A 22,226-nucleotide genomic window follows, 5' to 3' on the forward strand; every position below is an offset into this window, starting at 1 on the left:
AAGGCATAATTGAATCGCTTGAGGTTCCAGTCCAAAGTCTTGAATAAGGACATTACCTTTATTGTAAATGGAGATAGTTAGCTCCGCCATAAGGGATGGGGATAGAAGTGTGGTTAAGCGAAAGCCATACAGAGTTTTGGTCTGTTTGGAACGCAGCATAGAGGTGAGGGCCTTTCTCCACTGCGCTCTTATGTTGGTGTAGAAGATGAGATCAGTCATTATAGTGCCCTTATTGGAGATATATGTGTCCGATATAAGAGTTTCGGGACACTGTTTGAGGATATTGTGCTTAAAGGTCTTCTTAGACTTTAACGATAGGTTGGGGGGTAGATTATCTTAAAAGAGTTTACACCAGATTGAACAAAGGGTATAGAGGCCTGATAAGTATTTTGTGCCATAATGACTGTGGTGTGTAGTAGGCAGCGATTAAATGGACCAAAAGAATAGGGGGTGGAGAGGTGGCCCCAATTAGTAGGGGGTCCTCGTAAATGGAAGAGGAGCGAACGTCCTCTCGCCCATGCGTGTTGAGAACGCCACTGCAGGGGTGAGACAATAAGCGGGGGGTGCTAAACTGGGGATGGGGAATGGGAGTAGATCTGAGGAAGTAATGACCCCAAAAAGGGGGGGACATAACTAGGGAATAGTAGTCGTGTACCTAGTTTTCACTGAGGCATCATTGCTGAACTGATGGACTTCCAGGTGTTTAATAGTATTGTTCCATGAGATGGGTATATTGTCCTGACTGTGGACTTCCAAGTGATTGATAAACTTTGAACTGTTAATAGGTGAGAATGTTCGTCTTGGTGCAGACCCGAGAGGAGAGAAGAGTGATTAATAAAACTTTAACTATTAATAGGAGAGTGTTGGACTTGGCTCTTTTTGCAGGGTCATCCCTACACTTTTTGCCTTTCTCCTAGCCTTTTTTCTGACATGGTGTTGGTGGTTTTAGGACTCTGGGCACTTTAGTACTGATGACCAGTGTAAAGTGCGTGTGCTCTTGTGTTAAATATGGTGAGATTGGTCTACACCTGTTTGGACTATTTAATTTACCTGTCAGTCCCTTGTATAGTGGTATCAGATATACCCAGGGCTGGTAAATTAAATGCTACTGGTGGGCTTGCAGCGCTGATTGCTCCACCCACTAAAGTAACCTTTCAAACCTATCCCAGGCCTCTGCCATTGCAGGGCCTGTGCGCGCAGTGTTACTGGCACTGTGCGTGGCACCTAAAGTGTGTGCCATGTCCGTGACCCCCCTTTTTACTACATGTCAGTCACCCCTAAGGTAGGCCCTAGCTAGCCCTATGGGCGCAGATTTATTTTGACTATTTTAGAAATGCCAATTTTAGAAGTTGACTTTTCTGTGTGCTATGTGTCTGCCTGCCTGATGTGGATTACATATCTGGCTGTTGAGTGACAGGGGCTGGTGAAGTGTGTGTGGCTCCAGGAGGGGCAGGGTGAGTCAGTGCTAGGCTAAATAGGACATCTGCATTTGGAGTAGAGGGAAGAGTAATCCCCTGACCCTGAATAGGATTGTGCCTGCCCTAGTAAATGCTGGCTCCGCCCCCTGTGGTGTGTCTGATCACCGAGCCCCCCCCTGACAAAGGGGAAGATGGGCATGGTAAACAGAGAGCTCCAATTCCCCCGAACCAGTTTTTGCTGTTTCCCCCAAGCCCTGTACTATAGACAAAGAGGAATGTTTAATCTAAATATAGGGGCTGTGACCCCATGAGTTGGTGCTGTTCCTTTGCTACTGGGGAGTGCTGCTGCTGGGAGCCCAGGAGGAACCGCCATGGGGGCCTGCCTCCCTGCTGGGGGACCCTGTGTGCTGGCCTCCTTGGGCCCAGCTGTGCCCCTTGGACCTTTTTCTTGAATTTTCCAGGAACTGTGGGCCCTAGCGCCTTGTGAGTGCTACAACTTACTTCTCTGGGGCCAGCTTGAAGAGGAGCACTGGTGCCATGTAGCGCTGTGCTGCGGGAAGCTTCCTGGAGGGAACCCCGGCTTGAGGGGTTCCAACGTGCCTGGTGATGGAGCGGGAGCCCACCCCCATTTCTGCAGCATTTTTGCATTTCAGTGAGGCGGGAGCCCACCCCGCCTTTATGGTTCTTGAAGCAGGAGCCCACCCCACATAGTTGTGCAGTTGTCGGCGGGAGCCTACCCCACATTAGTGCCGGTGTAGAGGGAGAACACTCTGCACTGCAGTGTGCACAAAGACTGGGAGCCTACCCCGCTTTTGAATTTATTCAAAATGGGAGCCCACCCCACAGTGAGGCCGGAGGAGAGGAGTGCCGCACCGTGAATGCGACGGAAGTCAGACGGCGACCGTGCCTGATTGTGGGCAGGGTCTGCTCCTGCCACCGCCGGCCAGCCAATTGCTGCGTGTCTGGAGGCTGGGCAGCGTCGACCTGGAAGGAGAGCGGACAGCTCCCCAGTGTGGCCGGAGCCCGCACATCTGATGCCCCGGTGAGTGGTGCAGAGCGGAGGAGATGGAGCCTGCGCATCTGTTGCCCCGGTGAGTGGGGCAGAGTGAGGGAGCCTAATCGGAGCTCCCAAGGCACGGTGGGTGCCAGTGTGAATTTTCCCTTGGTCGCATGGTGGTGCATGATGACGGCACCAGACGAGCCCCGGTCATGGGGGGTCCCTAGCCACGACTAGTGCCAGTGTCTTATTTGGTTTTCACAGCTGCGCCGCCGTTGCGGGCAGCTGCAACATTTGGGGGCCAGTTCTTTGGGAGTGAGGAAGGGGTGAGTTGCACCCCATGCCCAAGTGCATTGCACACTTTTTGTTTGCTGCATTGGCCGTCAGAGGGCCAGTAGACGGTCATGTAGAAGCCCTGACTTTCTGACGTAGGGCATTTGAGCCCCGGTGTAAGGCCACTTGGCCTGGGGGCCGGTGGTACCTGTGTGTACCAGGAGGGCTCAATGCAAGGCCCTAGAGTAAGGTGATGTGTACACCAGGTCAGTGTACTCTGGTGCACTGCTGTTTTATTGCATAATGTGTTTTATGCCTGCAGTGATGATGCATGATATGTTTATTCTCATGATTTATGCCTAATGCTTTTCCCTTAGGTGTGCCCGCTGAGAGTGGGTATGGTGGGCACTGTTGCTAATCATTTATGCACAGGGTGGTGACCCCTGATGTGATGCCTAATGTGATGATAATGTTAATTTGATTTAGGCGTAATATGGTTTAGGCCTAATGAGATGCATAATGTGTTCTTATGCTTACTGTGTTAGACATAATGTGTTTATGTCGCAGGTGATAATGCTGAGTTCATTATGGTACCAATAGTTACAGGTTGTGTTTTACAGTTACTTACCTGTTCTGATGGTTCTGACCGTGGCCAGATTGGCCTGGTCCTGTATATAATCCCCTGTGAAATATTGCCTAGTGCCAGTTGGCACAGTGTAAATGTGTGATTATGTTTCTAATGTGTTTATGATATTACAAAGGCTATTTTTTTATATACCCTAGTGTGTTGCTGCTGTGTGTGTTGCGCAAACGCTTCACACATTGCCTCTGGGATAAGCCTGACTGCTCATGCCAAGCTATCAAGGGGGTGAGCAGGGGTTATCATCAGTGTGCAACTCCCTTGCCCTGACTAGAATGGTGGTTGATGCCTGACTTAGGCGCAAGCCCTAGCCAACCAGAAATCCCATTTCTAACAGAGAGTATGCTCGTCTTGGACCTTCCAGAGCTTTCAGAAGAGACAGAAACAAGCAGTTACCCTGCGTAAGTCGATCACTAGGCGGACCAGACCCAGCTTGCCGGTTCAAAGGGAACAAGATGCGCAAGTAATTATTTCAATAGTTTTGTTTACAATCAAATCCGGGTTCAAGGGAAACAGGATGAGCAAGTAATTATTTCACTAGTTTCGTTAAAAATCTACTCAAATGAACAACAATGTAATTTGAAAAGGGCCCGAGAGTACCTAACTCAGGAAATTAAAAAGTTAAGTTAAGGTTCAGACCCTCTTCAAGGCCATTTTGAGCAGTGGCCATTTTGAGTATTGGCTTAGGTGTGGGTGAATAACCTTGAGAGGCCCTATTTTGTGGATTGTTTTGAAAGACGTTGTGAGATCAGGCCATGTAATCTAAAGGAGGTTGTTAACTCATATCTCCAAGTGAGCTGCCATTGTTGCAGGGAAGTTTTTGTTAGCAAAGACACTTACCGTGTCCAGGGAGATACCGGGTGAAGGCATCACTCCTTCGCACACCGGTAAAAAGGCAGCTTGAAGGGAGCTAGCAGAGAAAGTCTCTTTTACTTAGTCAGAGATATGCATCAGCTGCAGGCAATTTCGCGCAGAGTACAGCGGTGGTAGCTACAACAACAAAACCAGCCCGCTCATCAATCCCTCCCATTACTGCCGCGCGCACACTCTCCCAGCATAAAGGGAGCCAGATGGTTAAATCCCTCAAAGAATCTGAGGATGGAGTTCCCACGAGCCTGGGCAAAGCACACTCATCAGGCCGCACATTTGGATTTTGTCCCCTCCAACCCAGAGTCTCGAGTACGGATCCGGGCCTCAGAAGCACCCAGAAGCAGCAGTAAGGTCATCGGCCGGGGTGATCGGCCGGGACCCAGGCGGAAGCACCTATCACTCTTTCCCAGTGTAGTCGTCGATGTAGGATGCAGACGGTGTCTCTTCCTCTCTGGTGCCGATATAGGCTACACCCCACCGAAGACTGGTCACTTCCCAAGTGGCGCCTAAGAGACCTTAGGGCACCCCTGACTGAGGGGGCCGTTGGAGGCAAGCGAAGCACTCCCTGCCCCCAACCAACACCGCAGTCGATGCTGTCGAGGCTGCACCCAGCTGCTCCCTGCCAGAGACTAGCCAATTCACCTGAGACACCTTAATGATTAACCTTTGGGCCAGCCAGATGGAGAGCCCCAGCGGAGGCAGGCGGAAGCACCCACCTCCCTCCTCAATGCAGCTGGCTCAGTAACTAAATATCGAGGGACATAATATACAATGCCCAAAATGTCGACGCCAAAATATAGAAGGACAGAATATAGACTCCCTATCTACAAACAGGTGAGTACTAAAATATCGATTCCAAAATATAGAATGTTAAAATATAGTTAGCTAAAATATCGAATTTTTTAAATGTATTAAAAATAATATAACAGTAATTAAATATTAAAAACAATTAAATAAAACATACATAACATAATATAAAAAAGCTTAAAATGTAAAAATAATAAAAGTAATGTAAAAAAAGAAGAGATTTTGTTGGATAGTGAGAGCATAAAAATTACTATTCCCACTCCAGTGAGTGCAACAGCATGGAAAACGTAGGATAGCGGAGGGGTAAAAATTACTATTCCCACTCCAAAGAGTGCAACAGTAGGGAAAGCATTGGATAGCGGGAAGGTAAAAATTACTATTCCCACTCCAGTGAGTGCAACAGTAGGGAAAGCGTTGGATAGCGTAGGGGTAAAAATTACTATTCCCACTCCAGTGAGTGCAACAGTAGGGAAAACGTTGGATAGCGTAGGGGTAAAAATTACTATTCCCACTCCAGAGACTGCAACAGTACGGAAAACATTGGATAGCGGGAAGAGAAAAATTACTATTCCCACTCTAGTGAATGCAACAGTAGGGATAAGTTGGATAGCGTAGGGGTAAAAATTACTATTCCCACTCCAGTGAGTGCAACAGTAGGGAAAACGTTGGATAGCGTAGGGGTAAAAATTACTATTCCCACTCCAAAGAGCCCAACAGTAGGGAAAGCGTTGGATAGCGTGAGGGTAAAAATTACTATTCCCACTCCCGAGAGTGCAACAGTAGGGAAGGCGTTGGATAGCGGGAAGGGAAAAATTACTATTCCCACTCCAGTGAGTGCAACAGTAGGGAAAGCGTTTCATAGCGTAAGGGTAAAAATTACTATTCCCACTCAAGTGAATGCAACAGTAGGGAAAACATTGGATAGTGTAGGGGTAAAATTTACTATTCCCACTCCAAAGAGTGTAACAGTAGGGAAAGCGTTGGATAAAGAGGGTAAAAATTACTATTCCCACTCCAGTGATTGCAACAGTAGGGAAAGCGTTGGATAGCAGGAGGGTAAAAATTACTATTCCCACTCCAGTGAGTGCAACAGTAGGGAAAGCGTTGGATAGCGAGAGGGTAAAAGTTACTATTCCCACTCCAGAGAGTGCAACAGTAGGGAAAGCATTGGATAGCGGAAAGGTAAAAATTACTATTCTCACTCCAGTGAGTGCAACAGTAGCGAAAAAGTTGGATAGCGGGAGGGTAAAAATTACTATTCCCACTCCAGTGAGTGCAACAGTAGGGAAAACGTTGGATAGTGTAGGGGTAAAAATTACTATTCCCACTCCGAAGAGTGCAACAGTAGGGAAAGCGTTGGATAGCGGGAGGGTAAAAGTTACTATTCCCACTCCAGTGAGAACAACAGTAGGGAAAGCATTGGATAGCGGGAAGGTAAAAATTACTATTTTCACTGCAGTGAGTGCAACAGTAGGGAAAGAGTTGGATAGTGGGAGGGTAAAAATTACTATTCCCACTCCAGTGAGTGCAACAGTAGGGAAAGAGATGGATAGCGGGAGGGTAAAAAATACTGTTCCCACTACTGAGAGTGCTACAGTAGGGAAAGTAATGATTTAATATTAAAATAAGATTACATTAATTATCAATACCAATAAAAAGTTAATTAAAAATATTTACCAATTAATAAAAATGAATTACCATTGGAAAAAATTAATTACCAATTAATACAAATTATTTACCAATTAATAATTAACTATCAATTAATTATCAATACATATAAGTAAAAATTAATATTTACTTTATTACAATTAATTTATTTCCCACCCAATTCCCCTATAAACCCACAACCCACTCCCAATAATAAAAAATACAATAAACATTGTTATCAATTAATCAATTAATAAAAAATAATTAGTAATTCATGTAAATTAATTCCCAATTAATACTAATTAATTACCAATTAATAATTAATTATCAATTAACTATCAATACACCTAAATAAAATAAAAATATTTACTTTATTACAATTAAATTACTTCCCACCCAATTCCCCTATAAACCCACAACCCGCTCCTAATAATAAAAAATATAATTAACATAATTATCAATTAATCAATTAATATAAATTAATTACCAATTAATAAAAATGTATTACCAATTAATAATTAATTATCAATTAATTAATTATCAAAACATATAAATACAATTAGTATTTAATTTACCATAATTAAATTACTTCCCACCCTATTCCCCTATAAACCCACAACCCGCTACGGAATTAAATTACGCAAAAATTAAATTACATAACATTCGTTAGTTTAAAAAAATTAAACATACATTACAAAAATAATACATAATTTTAGCACATATACTACCATACATAACACTAACAAATATTCGATATTATGGAATTCTATATTTTTAAATTCGATATTATGGAAATCTATATTTTTAAATTCTATATTATGGAAATCGATATTTCATACCCCAATTTTGATATTCTGACCTATCAATATTTTGATAATTCGATATTCTGTCCTATCTATATTTCAGAGTCGATATTCTGTCCTGTCTATATTTTGGATTCTATATTTTCGTCGTTCACCAATTCAGCCATCGATACTGGAGGCAGAGGGTGTTGCCTCCTCTTTGTGGCGTCCTGTAACCCCTTTTGCTGTCTCAGCCCTCCGTGGAAGTGAGTGTGACCGGTCAGTAGAGGCGAGATCCGTTGTGATCATCTAGGTCGAGGAGATTGGCACCACACTGTGGAGTCCTGCAGCCACCTCGTAGTTGCAGCCCTCCTTTGGGATCCGCGTGCGTGAGTGTGACCGGTCGGCAGAGGCGAGCTCTGTCATGATCGTCAAGGCCGAAGAGGTCGACTCTACTCTGGGCGCCAAGTAAGAACAGGCGAGTGTGTTAATTCTGATAAATCGAGGCCTTCAAGGGGTCCACACTGCAGGTAAGCGGCTCCAAATTGAAATTCGTCATCAAGGTTAGTCTTGTGATACTATTGTATGTGGATGGCTGGGTTAGCGGGGTATATTCACCGATTTGGAGATCCCCAACCCCCTTTCTTTAATGACAAAGGCTATTTCCAAGACAACACTTCAGTGCATGCAGTTGATGAATCTAGATGATGGTATGAGATAAAAAAAATGATTCTTGTTTCAAAGGAATTATTGGCACCTAGAAACATTGAGGAAGTGATTGCTGAAGAGATACAAGGAAGGCCTACACAGGCCCCTGAGTACAAATGGAATTGTAGTAGTGTGTGTAGCATTCATCACCAATCAATTGACATATTTAGAAATGTCCTCTGTATGTTTTCATTACAGAAGTTTAAAACAGAAAATATGTACGTTGCAAAGATTAGATCCAGCTAAAGTAAGAACGTATACTAATTTACAAGGACACTCACTAACTTGTCAAAAATAAGTCTGTCAAAGCAGCTTTAATCATTTTAGAATGTTAGGTGTACACCATTCACTAATGAGACCTCTTGTTAGAAGGCTTTACTATGTAAAATCTCCTGCTTTATGTTTAGGAGAAATTAATAGAGCTCTTTTGCATGGTAATGTAGTAGAAGTAGAAAAGGTTTGTGATGATGTTAAATGTTGGTTTTTTTTTGGTCCAGAACAGCAGTTCAGGGAAAATGAGGAGCTGGTAACAACAGGAAGAACAAAAGTATTAGTGTTGCTAATTTTGAAAAAGAGAATAGAAACTTCAAAGCAGTTTGTTCAGATCAACCAACCTGTGTTTGTATACTTTGTCGGCGCACTCACTACAAGAGTCAAACTCGAAATGTTGATTTGTATATTAAAACTGAAAAAGAGAATAATGATAAGTGGTGTGAATTTCCTGTTACTTATTTGTAGAGGGACAATTCTACTTGTCCACCGGTCAAGTTATATGTAAGTACTTCTATAATAAGTTGGAGGAAAGCAAAATACCTGCTAAGATTTGAATGTTTATGAATCCATATTAATATAGTCTATGCATCCATTTCAAGCTATAGTTCATATGGAGCCAAAGACAGGAAAATCCCTTCCAAGTGATCTCCGGAAATTTCACAAAGGTAGAGTTGTTTACTTTTAATGAAAATATTAAAACTATAGGGGTACAGAGTAATTTGGAAGAGGAACCTGTATTTCTAGTAAATGGTGTCCCAACCAAGAGTAAAAAGATATGGCAGGAGTTAGCAGATGTTAGTAAAGTTAAAAATGCAGCTACATATCTGGTACAAAATAACATGTTAAAAAAATGCAGAAAAGCTTCAGGATATCACACATCTGGAGGACAATATCATCAACAACAGGTCAGATAGAAAAAGTGGTTCAGTCCAGAGAAGGATAAATGTATGAACATCACAGCATACATCCACAACATTCAAAATACATTGTAGGTGATGCTATTAATGTATATCAACTAAATGAGCCAACAGAAGTCTGCTAAGTGTATGGGAAAAAAGTTGTTCCTCATCTCTTTCCTACAGGAGTAAGTGGTAGGTATGATGATTGGTCTCTTCAAATACCTGTGGCCGAGGATAGTTCTACTAGACTTTATTTGAGGATGGTAGATTTTGTCAATGTATCCCTTATATGTTATGCTGTAAATCAAATTTTGAAAACAGGACTACATTTGCAAAATCTATCAGCAAGAGAATTTGTGGAGAAAAACTGGAATATAACTTGATTAATCTCATTGCATGTCAATGTGGCACCAATGAACATTGGTGTAATGTCCCGGTGAATTAAAATGCATGTTCAAAAATTTAGGAGCACCTGCAGGCATATTAACACTCAGTTGTGCTGAGTATGTATGGGATGACCTCCTTACATTTTTACGTGAGGCTTTTTTAAATATAAAGACATTGATCTAAAGCCACAATGGTTTTTATCTGCAATAAAAGTAATCCACCTCTTAGTGAAGTGACTGATTTCTTTTGGCACAAAGAATACCAAGCCAGAGGTGCTCCACATATTCACCTGCAAATTTGGGTAAAAGATGCCCCAAATTTTGGAACAGACACTGATGAGTCTGTGTTGTCTTTCATAGAGTAGTATGTCACTTGCACCATCCCAAAGGAGAGTAATTACAAAGGTGCCGATTCCGATCCTTTAAAAAAAAATTCCGTACGACTCGAATCCGTATTTTTTTCCGTACGAATCGTACAAGTCACGTCCGACCCGTGCAGTACGATTCGTACGGGAAAAAGTACGTACGGATCGGCCCGCTCTGTACGAATCGTAGCGGGAAAAGTTGTACGAGGCGTACCCGGACACTTTTCCGTACGATTCGTAAAATGACAGTCCGAGCGTACAAGTACAATCCGGACCAGCTATCCGAATTACGAATCGTACGATAAATGGCCCGTACACGGGGAATGACTCTACCCGCTACGAAGCGAAGTTTGTATGACTCGTAGCCCGGGAAAAGTTGTTTCCCGGGTACGAGTCATACAGGCCCCCCCCACCACCCCCTGTATGTACGCACCATACCCCCACCACCCCGTATGTACGCACCGTACCCCCACCACCCCCGTATGTATGCACCGTACCCCCACCCCCTGTATGTATGCACAGTACCCCCACCCCCATATGTATGCACCGTACCCCCACCCCGTATGTACGCACCGTACCCCCATCACCCCCCATATGTACGCACCGTAACCCCACCACCTCCCGTATGTACGCACCATACCCCCACCACCCCCTGTATGTATGCACCGTACCCCCACCCCTGTATGTACGCACCATACCCCCACCCCCGTATGTATGCACCATACCCCCAGCACCCCACGTATGTTTGCACGGTACCCGCACCACCCCCATATGTATGCACCGTACCCCCACCCCCCATATGTACGCACCATACCCCCACCCCCGTATGTACGCACCATACCCCCAGCACGTACGCACTGGGGTACGGTGCGTACAAACGGGTGGTGGGGGTATGGGGAATACATACGGGTGGTGGGGGTACGGTGCGTACATACGGGGTTGGGGTACAGTGGGGTACGGTGCGTACATACGGGTGGTGGGCGTACGGTGCGTACATACGGGGGTGGGGGTACGGTGCATACATACGGGGGTGGGGGTACAGTGCGTACATACGGGGGTGGTGGGGGGCCCTGTACGAATCAGCTTTTACGGCTGTTTTTGGCTCCCATAAAAAAAGAGCCGTGCGGAGTGCCGTGGGAACGGATCGTACTTGCTGGGCCGTAAAACGCTGCTTACATACATACGGACGGCACATACAGGCTGTTCCGGATCTGCTTTGTACTGTTTTTTACCCCTACGGTCTTTTGTACAATTCGTACGGAAATAGGCTTTCTGTACGAATCGTACTTCCTAGGAGGTCTATAGAGCAGCATACCAGAGCAGGAGGAGGACGCCGAGAGTCTGATGCAAAAAGATAGACCCTCGATGGGTTCTAACTGATCAAGGTTAGAGGCTGCTAACTCCCATTTCGTTTTGTAAATGATAGCTACTCCACCACCCAGTTTCCCATTTTGCCTGTTAGCACAGACTATGCCATAATTTTCAGGAATAGCTAAAGTCAGAGTGGGATTGGTGTCATCCCGCATCCACGTCTCCGTCAGAAATGGAAAGTCCCAGTTATTGCCTTTGTGGGACTGAAAGATATCCAGTGCGGGCTTGGGCATGGATATTCAGTTTATCAGCCCGGCTTTTAATTTCACTATAGCAGGCGCTAAAGAGGAATTGGGAAAACTGGTAGAGTTGATAGCACTAAAAGAGAACCTACAACCCAAGCATAAATATTCCTTCCAAGGATCCCGGAGTGTCAGGCACGGCAAGTGGGGACAGGGTGGGGGCCTAAAGGCGAGCAACTCTAAGCTGCTATATGTGTAACTTCGATCGCTAGTGAAACGGACAGCATTTCTGGCCCTGGCCACCGTCCGGCCGCGGACGGGCGCAGACGGGCTTGCCTTAGGCGTGCACGCTGGGCGCATCCGCTGCGCATCGGCGCCATGTTGTCTTAATATAGGGCGATGAGGCGAAAAACTAGAGCGTCACTCTCTCACAATGGCCGCTCGAGATAGCCCAATCAGGAAGTGAGGATTGACCTCCTACTTGCAATGGTTTACAATAGAAAGCGTCTCCCTCCACACAATCAGCATCGGGTAGCTGCGGTGGACTGGGGACTCAAGATGCCTGAGATGCGACTTGGCACAAAGGCAGCACAAATTAAATAAACAATCAAGTTGAGAGTAAAAACGATAGTACAAATTTAAAAAACAATGTTAAAACCAACAGATTTCAAATGGAGTGCTAGGGCAGCTTAGCCTGTCTGTCCGCTGTGCGTCGGCGCCATGTTGTCTTAATATAGGGCGATGAGGCGAAAAACTAGAGCGTCACTCTCTCACAATGGCCGCTCGAGATAGCCCAATCAGGAAGTGAGGATTGACCTCCTACTTGCAATGGTTTACAATAGAAAGCGTCTCCCTCCACACAATCAGCATGGTGTAGCTGCGGTGGACCAGAGAGTCAAGATGCCTAAGATGCGACTTGGCACAAAGGCAGCACAGATTAAATAAACAATCATGTTGTATTACTCTACAGATGACCACTAATTTCATAATGTTTCAGGTATTTGTAATACGTTAATGACAAGGAGCAGTATCTAGAAAGTTGGATACAGTAGAAGAAAGAATGTAATCTTATGTGTTCTTGTTATGTTATGATTTATGTAACGCTACTCTACTGTATGTTACTTCGTGCTGGCTTCACGTTCCATAGAATATGGAACGTGGAGTGGGCAAGAGGAAGTGCGGACAGTTATTGCCTGGACGTGAGACTGACCGGTTCTTTACCTGAATTGGCTTGCTTCATTCAATAAATACCATATTTCCTCAACTCTGTGATCCATTCTTAACAAAATTGGTGATGCTCGGGATCATTTGAACTACGCTATACACCGAGGAGATTTAAAAAAATAAATAAAATAAGGTATTTGAAATTTGAAGCAGCGACGCAGTGCGACTACTTCGTTAATGTGGAGCTGAATATATACGAGTACCGCTAACAATGAGCATCGGACACATTCTGGGTGAGCGTTCTTACTTTAAATAACAAAAAAGATTCTACCTCAAACTGGGCTTCAGTTGTAACATCGAACTCTTAAGTTCAAGCTGTGATTGCCTAGCAACGTTAAGTCCCTGCTCGCGGCCATCTTATTCTTCTCAAAGCATCTCGCACATAATGCTCTGCTGGAAATAAAAGAACGTAGCGTGCCATTGTGTTCACGCGCGAACAGGAAATAGTGCGTCATCACGTCAACGCGCAGCGGCCATTTTGAAGTGGGAAGGTCACGTTACAAAATAAAAAGGAATCCACTCGTCATTTCAGCTATTAGTGTGATCTACACAATTACTGAAGAAACGCTTCAATGCCGGTTAGTCAGCGCTAACGATCGCAATAGCTTTACTTTGATTTGATTTATTGCTTATAGCAAAGTATACTTTCAATGCTTGTACTCTCTGCAATTCAGGTGAAGTTCTGATTCAGAATATTTTACCATCACCTGCCTGTACTGAATTTCGACATTCTTTTGTCTGGATTCAAATGGTGAAGTATGGACAGCGCATAATATCTTATAACTGAACAATTCCACTTAGTTTTTTTATTATTTTAGCCTGTTTATTTACATTTTGACTCAAACTTATTAATACAGATTGTCATCTGTGGTTCTGCCATGAGTCAACAAACCTTTTCACTCAGCCATCAACCCTTTTGGTCTTCTGGATCCGAACGTACTCTCAAGTGGACAGAATTGAAGGAATATTTTTTAAATTATATTGAAACTGTAGATTCAGATGGAAAAATGGCTGCTCAACACAAAAAGCGGATTCTTTTACACTCTTTGGGTCTCCATGGTTTGAAAACATATAATCAAATGAACAAACCTGTTGTTGGAGATGGTGACAGTAATGTATTTACAGTAGCACTTGCCAATTTAGATAAGTATTTTGCACTGAAAGTCTGTATTGGTATAACTCGCTACAAATTTTTCCAGAGGAAACAACTTAAAAATGAATCTGTTGATGATTATGTCAGAGAGTTAAAGAAATTAGCAGTTGATTGTGCTTTTGGGGGATTGTTGGAAGAGTTTGTGCGTGATCAAGTCGTTATGCGCGCTTCCAACCCACCTATTCAAGAACGTTTGTGGATAAACGGCGATGCGTGTCTAAATTACATCCTTGCTATTGTCCGCAAAGCAGAAACCTCCAGCAGATGTGCTAATGCTTTAAAAACTGATGAGGCTGTAAAAGAAACTGTGGCTAAAATCAAATCCAGTTCTAAAAACAATGTTTATGTCAAAACTAAATTTGACGGAGGGAACAAGTATAGACCTAATAACGAACCTCCCAAATGTTACAGGTTTGGTAGTTTAGAACATTTAGCTTTTGCAAAGTCTTGTCCTGCTAGGAAAGTTAGATGTAGTGCATGTGGAATTTATGGCCACTACACAAAATCCTGCAGGAGAAAAACAAAATCAGTTAAATGTATTCAAGATGAACAAGACTCGGATAGTGATTTAAGCAGCAATGATGATCAAGTTTCTGAATGTTCTGTGGCAGTAAAAAAGAAATTAATGCTAAATATTAGAGATGGATGCCTTATAATTGAAGACAAACCTGAGTGTTGGATCCACATAGGTCGTGTGCGTGTAAAAGTGTATGCTGATTCTAGCTCACCCTATTCAATTGTGAATGAGGAGGTATGGTAGAAACAGTTTACTAGTAAAGTGGGTTCAAAATTATTTGCCTCTGATATAGATCCTGAGGGTTACGGTGGAGAAAAAATCGACATACTAGGGTATCGTTGGTTTAAGTTTGAATTAAAAAATCGCCACACTTATGGAAAATTGTATATTTCAAAAAAAGGACCATCTGTGCTCGGGTGGAAAGATCAAAACAATTTACACATAATTTCAGATCCGAACTCCAATGAGCAAGTTTTGGTTATGGATGAAACTATCAGAATTGGTGAAAAACTGTTAAAAAAATGTCCCTCTGTCTTTAAAAAAAACATTGGCAAACTTAAGGGCTATAAACATAAAATAATTCTTAAAGAAAACGCACTTCGAAAGATTCACAAAGTCAGGCATCAGTTAACATGAATATAGTTTGAAAGTCAGAAAAAGGTAACAAAACCCCTTTATTATAAATATCCTGAAGAAAGAAAATACCAGCATTTATCCATAATTTCAAAATTTGATAGTATGGTTGAACTTGAAATTAGGATTGTACCACAACAAATACCATAGTAGAATCGGAAATATGTGAAGAAAATGAAGCATCAAAGTCAGTAATAATCAATATAGTAGAAGCCATAATGGAGAAGGACTTAAGAAGTATATTTGAATTTGGCATAGACAATACTGACGAAAGAGGGAATGGCTAAACTAAATTTTATTCTATCAATATACATTTAGGGTAATAACTAGGATCAATAGAAGTAAACCTTATTTAAAAAAAAAAAAAATCTGATATTTTACAAACCCTCCATTATGTTTGGAAAATGTAAGCTTAGTATAATAAATAGGAGGTGGTTTATGACTCCAAAGAAATTTGGAAATAAGTTTACCTTTTTTTTTTTTATAAAATAAGAGAGATAACTGTAATAGATCATAGACAACATGTAGAAAATAATAGGGGCAAGCACCATTTTGACGACCTCAAATTTTCCTCACCAGGATAAATTTAGTGGGGACTATTAGCTAATTGTATCTGTGATTTTAGTAATTAAAGTATCGCAATTGAGTGTAATAGAATTTTTTAAAGAACACGAGAATAATGTTCCTCAATATTTTAATTTCTCCTCTTGCTAAATAGTATCAGAATTACCTTGCACTATAGGCGTGCATTGGACATTTAGGGGGAAAAAACTCTGTTTTATGAGTATTTAAAGTATGACCAGACACAATAGACTATTCAAGTATAATAATAAAAACTGCAGGTATAAGAGTAGCTGGGTTACAGAGGTATAGTAAAACATAATCTGCATAAGCTGACGTTTTATGTGTAATACTAGTTAAATCTATTCTGGTTATATCATTAGAGTTACGAATATGAGAGAGAAAAGACTCAATTGCCAACAAATAAAAAGAGGTGATAAGGGGTAACCTTGTCTGCTTCCTCTATAAAGAAAAAAAAGAGCTAAAATGTCTTGCAAACATGCGGGGGATCCTGGCGATCTCCATATTGGCGCACAGTGGCTGTAATATGGAATCTGGTGTACCTTCCTAATTTGATACCACAATTTACAGGCCCATTGGAGAGACTTTAGTCTGATTCTTTTTAAAGATTTGGGGTCTCCGAATTTATAAAGAAAGTGGTTGGATAAGTCTGGTGGGCCATACGTCAAGGCACTGAACGTAGGGGTAATATTGTTGGAATCCTTTAAAAGCTGTCTAAAAATTATTTTCAAATATAAGCTCTCTGATATTGTAAGAGATCTGGGCTCGCTATACCCTCATTTTCCTTCTTTTCCCTACATTTCTTCCATGTGATTCAGGGCCTTTTTTTCCCCTAGATGAAGCTGGAGAAGGCTCCTTATACTTTTTTTAATCCAATCCTTCTTGAATTCCAGTGGAATTGTATTAAAAATAAATGTGTATTGGACATTTTTAATAAATTTGACTTTCCCAAAAAAGATAAAGGTAAATAATCCCACTGCTGCAGTTGTTTCTTGACTTTTGATGTAACTGAATCAAAGTTCACCTTTGCTAGAGTTTCCAGATTTTGAACCACCTCGATCCCTAAATATCTAATCTTCTTTTTAATAAGCTCGCTCTGGGAACTAGTATTCCACTGCATGATCTCTGTTTTTGAAGGGTTTACAGCGTATCATGATAATTTACCAAAGTTGTCTAAAATTTACCAAATATCAGATATTGCTGGGTTGAGGTGGGTTGTAAAAATCATTAAATCATCGGCATAAAGCCCTATCTTTTTTCCCAGTCATTGCATGTAAATGGATGAATGTTATTGCATGCTATTAACTTAATGGCCAGTGGCTCGATGTATAGATTAAATAAAAGGGGGGAGACTGGGCATCCCTGTCTGGATCCTCTTCTTATTTGTACCTTTTCAGAAAGGGTTCCATTTACTAATATCCAGGCCATAGGATTTCTGTACAGTGCCTTAATTGCTGACCGGATTACTTCATTGAGAATGGGCCAGATGACCCTGTCGAAAGCTCTTGCAGCGTTGCAAGTTATTACAGACAAGGGTCTTTCAAATTTTATGGCAAGTTCTAATACGCCAATTAACTCATGGGTCAAATCCTCTAAATGCCTCCCCTTCATGAATCCCTTCTGGTCATTATGAATGATTGAGCCAACCATTCTCTCCAACCTTTAATTCAAAATCTGTGTATATAATTTGTAATCACTGTTGAACAGTGATATCGGCCTATATGATTCACATGCTGTGGGGTTTTTGTTAGGTTTGAGAAGAATGATTATGGTTGCCGAATTCCAGGAGGAGGGGGGTGTCTTGTTTTCAAATGTATCTTGAGTTAAAAAGATTAAGTAGCATCGGGGTTAATCCTTCGCTCAGCAAGCCATACAACTCATTAGGGATAGCATCAGGGCCAGCAGCCTTTCCCTTTTTCAAGTTCTTAATTGAGTTATGGACTTCTTCCAATGTTATAGGGGCTGATAGTTCCTCTCTGTTTTCATTACCTAACAGCGGAAGATCTATGTCGCTAAAAAAAGCAGCTGTCTGTTCATTGTTCTGGGCTAAGTCTTCTGTATAGAATTCCTGAAAAAACCAAACAAATTCCTGCTCAATAGCTCTGTCCTCAGTGATGACCTCACCCGTGACTTGATTTTTCAGGTTCTTAATATTATTCCTGAAACAGAATTAAAGTAAAAACCTGTAATCAAAGAGAAAAGAGTAAGCCGACCCTGAAGAGAAGGATCCCGCGATGACTTCCATCCCCTCCTAAGTGGAGAGAGCTGGTATTACTCTGTCTGGATGGTAAGAGACTTGGGGGCCGATTACGATCCTGGAAAAACCCGGTACAAACCGTGGGTCGGAGCTTTTTCTCCGTCCGACTCGTGCCGGGTTGTAAAACTTTACAAACATGCAATTACGATTCGTTCGGAAACACCATTCCCGTACGATTCGGAAAAAAGACCAACCGACAGAAAAATACATACAAATGTGATCTGGGACACCGCGGACGTGACGTCCGGATGGAGTTAGGCATGTTTTTACGTACCAGCAATTACGATTCGCACCGACTGCAGTCCGGATGGGAAAATTTTTATGGCACCTAAAAAGTGCCGGAAAAGCTAAGTACGCAGCGATGTGAGCTGATTAGGGGGCCCGGTACGTGCCGTACACCCCCCCCGCCCCCCGTATGTACGGAGCGTACCCCCACCCCCATATGTACGGAGCGTACCCCCCAGCCCCCCGTATGTACGGAGCGTACCCCCGTACCCCCCCGCCCCCCGTATGTACGGAGCGTACCCCCGTACCCCCCAGCCCCCCATATGTACGGAGCGTACCCCCGTACCCCCCAGCCCCCGTATGTACGGAGCATACCCCCACCCCCGTATGTACGGTGCGGACCCCCAGCGCTACACGCTGGGGGTCCGCACCGTACATATGGGGGTGGGGGCACGCTCCGTACATACGGGGGGCTGGGGGGTACGCTCCGTACATATGGGGGTGGGGGTACGCTCCGTACATACGGGGGGCTGGGGGTACGGCGCGCCCATCCGCGGGGGGGGCTGGGGGTACGGCGCGAACATACGGGGGCGGGGGGGGGGTACGGCGCGTACCAGGCACTTGTTTGGACATCGCTATGGGAGTTCGCTCCGGACGGTCTTTTTTCCATACAGTTGTACAATCGGACGGATGGGACGGATCGTAATTGCGCATTGGGACTTCAGTTTTCCCATTTGTACGTAAAAATGTCCGGGGACGTGTCGGAGACTTTTCCCGACCCGAGGACGTGTGGGGGAATTTTCCCAATGCGATTTGTATGGACTTTTTCCCATACGAATCGTAATTGGCAGTTTGTACGGCGGTTTTACCATTTGTACGGAAAAAAGTCCAGGTTCAATTCGGTTGGGGAAATTTTTTCCAGGATCCTAATCGGCACCATTGTCAGAAATCTCTTCTTTCTCCAGTTACATACTGATCAAACATATGAGGACTAAAAAAAATAAAAAATAAAATAAGAGTTAGAAAACTGACCATTAATAAAAAGGCACACCAAAGGAGAACCATATAATATTGAAATAATTGTTTTTAAGTTATCTCCCAAAAAGTAAATGAGGATAGCGCTTGAAATAGAAATTGCCAATTAACTTTATCAAAAGCTTTCTCAGCATCTAAAGCGAGAAGGCCAATGTGTGATGTGTAGGTAGAAATGTTATCAATGACATGAAAACGGAGTCATGTATTATTGACAGACAATCTTTTTTTCATAAAGCCAGATTGGTCTATGTGGATAAGGGATGATAAAACACGAGTCAACCTAGTAGCTAAGATTTTAGCAAATATTTTACAGTCCTGATTTGTGAGGGAACTAGGGCGATAATTGGAAACCTTAGTCTGATCTTTATCTGGTTTAGGCGAAACTATAATTAAAGCGTCGTAATTGAGCCTTCAAGGAGACCAGATTGGTTGAACATAATAAATAAATGATGTAAATAAGGGGTTAGGACATGAGCAAATGCTTAATAAAATTCAGCAGGGATGCAGTCAGGTCCAGGGGACTTTTGTGGTTTTGTGGTTTAAGTCATGAATAGCTAGTAAAAGTTCAACAAAAACACTGAAGCATACCAATTGGTCGTAACTCCCATCCACAGTCAAGAATCTGTGGTTCAGTCAGTCCAAATGTTTTTTAGAAGAATTTTACAATAGCTGTTTAATCAAGTCACTTGGATTAATTTTATTCCATTTCTTTGCAAATTAAACAACAGCAGCAGCTGACGCACATTTCACCCTCCTTGGCTTTCTCAAGCCTCAAATCCAAGTTATTATATGTAGTCCCTCTTTTCACAAGTTAATGGAATGCGTGACTTCTTAAGTTGTCCAAATAGGATCCCGGTTTGAAATGAAATATTCTATGAGTATTGATGATTGCGGCACTATCAACCTAGTTGAACATTAGTCCGAGTGGCGACCATATCAATATTGGGTGCATTCCCATAATTCCACTTCTATATTCGACTATGGGAAGCTTTCTTCCTCTCCTCAAAATGTGGGGAGCATGATACGTCCTCTCTTTAGTCCTAAAATTATCCGTTATGCGTTTGCTGGTACTTGGAACATGGATAACTTTTGGACTAAAGAGAGGATGTATCATAGATTCTTGACTGTGGATGGGAGTTACGACCAATTGGTGTGCCTCAGTGTTTTTGTTGAACATTGTGTTAGGCTGTTCGCAGTCCTAGTGAATCTTTACCCTGGCGGGTGGGTATTGTGACACTATGTGAGCACCCACATACACTGAGGCTTGAAGTATATCGATGAGACATATTGAACATTGATGTTAATAGATGTGCAGTTCATTAAGCATACCCAAAATATTTGGAGAAAGCTAGTAAAAGTTCTTCTTTAGAGATAGGACTATCTAATTTGGATTTATTCGATTGGGAAAGCTGTGGAAAATTAGCAGAAGCTAAAAACATGTCTATAACATGAGGGTCTAGGAGAGTCAGTTTGTCATATAGTGATGAATAAAGTTGAAGGAATTCATGTAGAATTTCTGGGGTAGACCCAGCAATTATACCATTGTCCCTATGTGTAGCATAAATTAGATTTCTATCTTTTTTTACGCAAAGATAGTTAGCTAAGAGTTCACCCACCCTATTTATATTGCAAACGAGGTTAGTTTTCTCATTAGCAAGTTGAATCCCAGCTCTCTTATTTAACATCAAATTATATTCATACCTAGGTTTTTGCAGCATAGTTTTAAAAGAAATATTCTGAGAAGAAATAAATGATCTTTCAAATTTAGCAATTTGCTTCTCTAAATGTAATATTCTGGTGTTAAATGTCTTATGTTCTTGGGCCATTATAGTGATGATCACCTCGCGTAAATATGTTTAAAAGCATCCCATTTTATGATAGAGAAGTTCACACCATTCGGATTGAGGGAAAAATACTCTTGAATAGCTGCTAAAATTGTGTCCTTCTGAATATCTTGGAGAACAATGTCTGTATTTATGCGTCAATGGGAATGAGAAACAGAAAAATGTGTAACTTGTAGTTTTAGTGAATTAATAGCATGGTCATAAACTTTAATGTTTACAATCAAGGGACGAGTTATATATTTTATCAAACCTCTAGACACTAACAGGCAGTCTAAGTGTGAGTAGGAATTATGTGGTTTGGAGAAAAAGGTGAAGTCTTTGTGAGTGGGAAAATGTAACCTCCAAATGTCAACAAGTTTAGAGTTTTTAAACAAAGTTTTGAGTGAGTGAAACACTTTTCGAGGTGAGAATTTAGTAGAAGAAAAGGCGGTCACTAAACTCCACCCACAATGAGGGAAACATTTCGAAGTTGAAGAATTTCAGTGGCAATATGATTCCAAAAAGAAGGGTCATCTGCTGTTGGACCACAAATATTGAATAAATGTAAAATAGAATTGTTAAGCTTTAGTTTAACCAGCAGGAATCATCCATCTGAATCAGATCGTTTATCTAAAATTTGTAATTGAAGATTTTTTGAAAAGAGAATAGCCACACCATTCGTTCCCCAGTGCTGGAGAAGAGAGAATCTGACCAACACATTTAATTTGCATAGAGGTTAAGATATTGTCATCAATCTGTGTTTCCTGCAATAAACAAATGTCAGCTTTTTGTCTAAATAGGTAATCTAATATCTTCAAACGCGTAAACCCAATTTCGCAATGCCTTAACATTCAAGAAAACAATTTTAATTCTGTGAGTCGTATTCATAAGTTAAGAAATGGAGCAAAGAGGAATAAACATATAAGATGTGAGATAAAAAAACAGTGAAGACCATTGAAGTAGTAGTAGAACAAAGGAGATATAAGGCAATTAGCACATAGAAAAACATACAGAAAAAAGAAGGAGGAACATACATAAAATGTGCTGAGACACACATGTGTATTAGAGAATAATAGTGAAAGAAGAGAAAAAAACAGCTTGTAATTGCCAAGGCCACCATGCACTCTTACCTGTAGATGTGCTCCGGTAAGTTTCGCAG

Source organism: Triturus cristatus, chromosome 5_2 (assembly GCF_964204655.1).
Source record: "Triturus cristatus chromosome 5_2, aTriCri1.1, whole genome shotgun sequence".
NCBI lineage: Eukaryota > Metazoa > Chordata > Amphibia > Caudata > Salamandridae > Triturus > Triturus cristatus.